The following is a 7,332-nucleotide window of genomic DNA, read 5'->3' as shown; positions in this document are numbered from 1 at the left end:
GAAAGTGTAAGTAAAGGGTTAATAAACTATTTAAATGTACATTTATACATCTTACTGTTTAGAAATATAATAATAGTTACTCAGTGTGTTAATAAATGCTTTATTAACATGTATTCCTACTGTAGTTCATGATTAATTCAAGAAGTTATAAAACATTTAGTAGTTGTCAGTTAACTATTTATGTGAGCTCATCTAAAGTAAGGGGTATTCATACCCCATAAATATAATTTATAAAAGGTTTTTATAAAAGGCTCAGTTCTCTTCTGCGCTGCTGTTCTCTAATGTTTTAAAGTCAGTACTGTTTTAACACTGCAAAATATTTAATTATTTCATTATAATAATTGTATTTGTTGTATTTGCCACTCCTGTTATCAAGTGTAATCCACTGGTACATTTTTATTCAGCAATGTTTACACTTTACATAAATGTATTTTATATCAGATTGCAGATGTAAGTTTCATTTGACTGCAGTGGTGTCTACAGGAATAATATTTTCTATGACATTGAAGAGGTTTATTTTTGATATTAAGTTACTAGTTGTACAGTCTCCATTTTTTCATTTTGAAATAAATATTTCTATGTGATACTCCTCTGTGTTGTGTTTGTTTCCTTTTTCTGTTCAGAAGAGAACTGAGCCTTTGTAAAAGCCTTACATAGCCCTCACTTTAGAGTTCACAGAAATAGTTAACTGACAACTACTAAATGTTTTACAACTACCTGAATTAATCATGAACTACAGTAGGAATACATGTTAATAAAGCAATTATTAACACACTGAGTAGCTATTACTATATGTAAGGGATAATGTACACCCAGCTGGTTGTTATAGCAGAATAAACCCAGCAGAGGGGTCTTGCATCACTCTGAATGGGTTTATTCTGCGATAACAACCGGCTGGGTGTACATTATCCCGCTTATTACACAGCTACTAGTCTCAAATAAATAATTATTAGACACAAAATATTGTTTTGAGATTAAATATTTTATTAGCTCTTACGCAAAGCTTCCGCGAAGGAAAACAGTTCCAACCTGCTTTAAGCCTTTATCTATTGCTGAAGATTTGCCATATGCCCTTGCTAAATGTTGAAAATGAATGCTGAGAGCATTAGTTCACCCAAAAATGAAACCAAGCCTATGATGTACTCACCCTCAAGTCATTGTATGTGTATATGACATTCTTCTTTCAGACAAATACAATCGGAGTTATATTTAAAAAGTCCAGGCTAACGTTAATCCCAGCTGTAGTTGTAGTTGTGTTTGAAGTCCATAAAAAATGCAGCTGTCCGTCAAATAACGTGCTCCACACGACTCCGATGGGTTAATAGAGCCTTCTGATTCGAATCGATGCGTTTGTGTAAGAAAAATATCTATATTAAAAACGTTATAAAGGAAACCTGCCTTGAAGTCTTCCATTGAAACCCACGGCTGTTTAAGCCACAAGATGGCGCCAGCGTTAAGCATAGAAGTAGTACCGGTCAAGATAACTTGTATTACCCTTATGAGCGGGTGTTATCTGGGAATAACATACCGCTGGAATGCGCGATTGACCAATCAGAATCAAGTATTTCACAGAGCCGTGTAATAAGTCTAAATAATAGGATGTATAAATGTACATTTCTATAGTTTATTAACCCTTTACTTACACTTTCTAAATGATCATATGAACCACTGACAACAACTAAATAACTGCTCTGTAAATAATGTAATATTAATTTAGGAAAATACAATTATTAAACACATTATAGATATATTTATAAATCAACAACAAAGCATTTATATCTGTATTTAAAAACTGTCTAGTAATGTTTTATAAATTATGAATTAACTATTTACTAATACTTAACTCATGCTTCAAATTGTGTAGTTATTATAAAGTGTTACCGATATTTTATGTGGCACAATTGAGACATTAAAATAACAGCTTCATATCAGTGACTGTGTTGTACTTACCATTTATATCAGGTGATGGCTGAGAACATGACATGTAAAAATAATACTCAGGCATTAGAAAAAATATTTTTCTTAAAAAGCTGTATATCACCTTTACAATGACAATGTTTTATAACATAAGCCGTCTATCCAACTTACCGTTGGTGATGCAAGACAAAGAGCCAAATCCAAACTCAGCAGAAGAAAAGCACGTAACTGCATTTTTACTGGGAATCATAATGATCACATTTTATAATTGAGGTTTTATCATTTGCATTAAAAATTTGCAAGCAAAATTCACGGGATCCAAAAATATTTAATAATGTTGTTTGAATCGCAATTACATTTAAGACTATGAGAATATGTGATTAAAAAATGAAAGGAGGATACATACCAGGTTAAGTCATTAACAGCTAAAGTTAAAACATAAAACAGTTTGACCACTGAGCTTGTTATAACAAGTGAGAGTCCCTGAAGTTATTTAAATATGCAACTTTTTCCTAATGAAACACCCCAAAACAAAAACACAGGAGGAGGAGCAGAGACGGTAAGGGGGGAGGGATGGAGGGCCAAGCTTGTGAAGGGGAACAAGAACTGGATCATGGAAGAGTTGTAGGCCCGGACGATCAAGCAGAGTTGAGCCTTGACCGTGGAGTACGAAATTAATAGTTTTTACGATGCATCGTGATGCAGATGAAGGCGATTCGGTATTGTTTCAGTACAAACCCGATTCCAAAAAAGTTGGGACACTGTACGAATCTTGAATAAAAAAGGAATGCAATAATTTACAAATCTCATAAACTTATATTTTATTCAAAATAGAACATAGATAACATATCAAATGTTACATGTTCGGCTTCGAGCTCTGAGTTTGGCCCGAACCTGGAATATCCGGCGCTCTTTGGTGACGTGGATGATTATATTGTGTTATCTTTCAAACATCATCATATAAAATTCGCCCTGACAATTTTGATTTGTCCGTACAGTTTCTGTTTGGGCATAATTACTCCACAACGGATCAAGTCCAGACCAAATTGCCTGACCTCAAATGTTGTGGATGGGGCTAAATTCGACTGGCATTCAGGCTAATGTAATTTACCACACTATGCCACAATTTCAGGACTTTCTTTGAGTCTCTAAGATTAAAAATATTTACCAATAATTACTTGCTAATAACACAGGTTATAATTTCTGCTTCTCAGTTTTTTCAAGTGTCCCCACACTCACACTTCTTTTTTATTAACAACTGATGTGGAGATACTGGGTCTCATCCGGGAATCCAAGTCTACTACCTGTTGGCTTGACCCTTTTCCAACTCATTTAGTCAAAGCCTGCTTACCATCTTTATCTACATGAATTAAAAAAAAAAAAAATCAAATTTTAGGAGTCATGAATTTTAAAACAGGGTTCTGTTTTGGGCCCGCTTTTATTCATTAAATACAGTGGTGGAAAGAGTACTGAAAAAGCATACACTCAAAAAAATGAACTTTATTTAAGCAATTCGTCTTGATTTAACAATATATGAGGTTTCTGGTTCAAATGCAATTGATTTGTGTTAAACTGACTTAAAACTGTTACTCTTTGACATAACTTGATGTTTTTATTTTGAAATAACATGTTTCAATCAAGTAACCCAATCAAACAGGACTTTCAATTCCCATCATGCTTTGCAAATGGGCTGAATTTGGAGAGCAAATGTTTAAATAAAGTGCTATTTTATGCATTTCTAACGAGATGAGAACATGGAGAGACTTTAATGTTTAATGTTTTGTTATGTTGGTATTTAAAAGTTTGTGTTATGTTAGTGTTTTTGGACGTTACCATTGTGGTGAAGTTTAGAGCATGTGCTTGGGTAATAACAATCAATTAATAAAATAATCAATTAAACTGGATTACTTGTTTTTTTGTTTTGTTTTTTTCATTTTCATTTCAGAGTAATTAAACTTAATAGTTTTGAACAAAATTAAGAATGTTAACCTGACTGAACTAAATGGCATTGAATTAGCTTTACGTAAAAAAAAATTACGTTTACAAAAAAAAAAAAAAAAATGTGTAAAAAGTAGCGTAACCCAGAAAGTTATCGACCAATTGCTTTAACTTCAAACTTAATAATAGAAAAGATCATAGTTCATAGATTGTTTTAGCAGCTAGAAAAGAAGGGTCAATTATGCAAATAGTTTAAGAGGTAAAAGATAAACAATGGATGCATTAATTAAGGTCACACTGTAACCAATTTCTGTAGTTTTCACAGCATTATTACTGTAAAATGGGAAAATACTTACTGTAGAACCTGTATACAGCATGTTGCTGTAGATCTGCAAAGCATCATGGTCTTTTTTCAATGGCGGGTAAATTCTACAGTATTTTTTTTTTCTCCTGTGAATCACAATACAGCATTTTCTAGAATATTTTTTTTTTCAGCCAAGGAAAGCTACGAGATTCCCCACTTTCACCCGAATTTTTACTTCAGAAAGCTAACATAATGTATTTCCAAAGTTTACTCTTGTAAAGTCAACTGTTTGTTCAACTTTAAGAGTGCACTGAGAGAGAAAAGAGTAATGAGCGGCACACTTTTTAGTAAACTCGTCTCATGCTGTGTGTGCATTTTATAATTTTATTTCCACAAATTTTTCTGCATGATTTCGATATATTTTCTAGTCTGGCAACATTTGATAACGTCATTAATTTATAGAAGGATAGTATTGTTAAATAAAAATTAAATTGTGTATGTGATCTCTTTTGGTGCTGATCCGTCACATAATGTGATCGCTTTTTTTCCTGTCACCACATGCGCGTGAGGCAGTGAGCCAAAGCCTGCCGACTCTCGACGGTCTCGAGCTGAAAGCAAACGCAGCTGAGGTATGTACGTTAGGCCTAACTTAACATATTTTTCATAGTGATTAATCATGATTTTTCTGAATGGAAACCCCCAGAAACTAGATTGGTAAAATGCTATTCAAACTTGTGGGAGCATGCATGGGCTGTAGGCTACTGTATTAAGATTTGTCTTATCCGGCAACATTACATTTTTAACGTCTTTAATTTGATTAAAGACTAACGTTAGCATTGGGAAATGACATTAATTTAAAATGGTGTAATTTTTTGTATTTATTGGCGCGGTAGCCGTTTAATCTCTCGTTTCTTTTCTCTTGCTTGCTGTTGCTGCCTGAGGAATCAGACATTGAAGTTAAGCGGGCCGAGAAAACGCAGCCAGCTAGAGGTAACGTTATCTGTTAAGCTACGTTACTTAACATATTCTTAATAATTTCATGATTTTTCTGAACTTCATTGCCTTCAAGCTGCAGAAACTATAACGTTAGATTGTTAATAGAGTGCCATTCCCGACTTTTGGGAGCATATATTGCATTAATATTTGTCTTATCTGGCGAAATTACATTTATAACGTCTTTTATTTTATTAAATAGTAGCTACGTTAGATTTAAATGAAAAATTATTTGAAATTGTAATTTTTTACAGTATTGCCACACACTTTCTCTTATGAATATTGAACTTGTGATTTCTAAAACTGTGTTTTCGTTTTATTTTGTGTTACAAGAAACTTTCCACCTAAGCAAACGCTGAGGCTCAGATTTCCTGCCAAACACTCCCAGACTCATCATGCTCGGTAAGATCCAAGCACTCAACATACACAATAGATGCCAATATTAAGGGTTACTTCACATATAAAGCATCTTGCACTTACATTCCAAAAATCTCTAGTTGTTACTGATCCAATAGAAAAAAAGAGGTATTTTTTTCTTGGATAGGGTAATGCATAGCCTAATGTTTTTATTTTCAGATTCTTCGTCAGAATTAACCCAGAGCACAGCGAGTGCAATTCAAAGGTCCAGATTAGCAGACAAACTGGGAAGGTGGTCATCAGGGACATCATCGAGTATGACTGGCAGAACAACTAATTCCAGGTGAGACTTTTAATTGTTACCTTGAATACCTTTAAACGGTGATTGAAAGTCAGGGGTGGCCAGCAACTTGTCTATTAAAGGGATAGTTCACTTTAAAATTTATTCTCAAGTTGTTTCAAACCTGTATGAATTTCTTTCTTCTGCTGAACACAAAAGAGGATATTTTGAAGAATGTCGGTAACCAAACAGTTAACTGGAGCCAGTGACTTCCATGGTATTTTTTTTTACTACTATGGAAGTCACTGGCTCCAGTTAACTGTTTGGTTACCGACATTCTTCAAAATATCCTCTTTTGTGTTCAGCAGGAGAAAGAAATTCATACAGGTTTGAAACAACTTGAGGTTGAGTATGTGATAATAGCATTTTCATTTTAAAGTGAACTATCCCTTTAGGCCTGCCAAGCATCATTTTCAAATCAGGCAGTTTTACAGCGTCAACACAAGGTGATTCAACAACACTGACATGAAAAACAGGAGGAACATTGTGTGACAACACCAGCCAGTTAGAATACTTTTCCATTCAGAACTCACAAACATAAATTTCACTGTTGTATCACTAACTGCAAACATGGTATTGTGGCAGAAATGTGGGATATTCATGTACAATTTTATAATATTCATGTAGACAGTTATTAAATATTAAAGTAATGGCAAATGACAGAAACCAATTCTGTCTAATAAGAGTCGAGTTGCAACTCCATAATATTTAAATTTTATCTTTTAAAAATAGGTTGTTATTTTTACAGATGTTACAGTTTGTGTTAACGAAAATACATTTACATTTATCTTTTGTAAAGCTATAAAAAATATCAGCCCTGGGGGATGCTACTCCACAAACCACCAACAAAGCATATAAAAAATACTAATATTTATTTAAAACTTTATGTGTATGTCATCAACCCATCTGTCTTACTTTTAAACTTTTACATTAATAATGAATTTCTTCTTCTACAGGGTAGAAGACTCAGGCCCAGGAAGTCCAGGTCAAGTTTTAAAAGAATAATAGTTATGGGAAAAAAAACATTATTGGAGAAAAACAATATTCAGGTTTGAAATCCTTCTGTTTTTAAAGGGATAGTTCACCCAAAAATTTAAATTGTGTCATCATTTACTCACCCTCAACCTGTATGAATTTCTTTCTTTTGCTGAACACAAAGAAAGATATTTTGAAGAATGTCGGTAACCAGACAGTTGATGGGTCCCATTGACTTCCTTAGTATTTTTTTTCTACTAAGGAAGTCAATGGGACCCATCAACTGTCTGGTTACCGACATTCTTCAAAATATCTTTCTTTGTGTTCAGCAAAAGCAAGAAATTTATACAGGTTGAGGGTGAGTAAATGATGACACAATTAAACATTTTGGGTGAACTATCCCTTTAAATCATTTAATTTTTATAGATTTGTAATTTTACCCAAACATTTGAATACATATTGATTGTTTTGTTTGCTCAAAAAAGTGCTGAAATGAAATAAATTGTTC

At 33.4% G+C, this 7,332-nt stretch overlaps 1 long non-coding RNA gene across 1 annotated transcript; it reads left to right on the top strand.

The window, feature by feature from the left end:
* The first annotated feature begins 5,455 nt into the window (after positions 1–5,455).
* On the top strand, positions 5,456–6,955 carry LOC137083734 (uncharacterized). Its single transcript, XR_010906581.1, has 3 exons — positions 5,456–5,554; positions 5,729–5,852; positions 6,806–6,955. It is a non-coding gene; the product is annotated as an uncharacterized lncRNA (long non-coding RNA).
* Positions 6,956–7,332: the final 377 nt, after the last annotated feature.

The sequence above is a fragment of the Pseudorasbora parva genome, chromosome 7 (genome assembly GCF_024679245.1).
Source record: "Pseudorasbora parva isolate DD20220531a chromosome 7, ASM2467924v1, whole genome shotgun sequence".
Lineage (NCBI taxonomy): Eukaryota > Metazoa > Chordata > Actinopteri > Cypriniformes > Gobionidae > Pseudorasbora > Pseudorasbora parva.
Note: the sequence above shows the minus strand (reverse complement) of the source record. Positions and strands in the feature narration are given on the sequence as shown.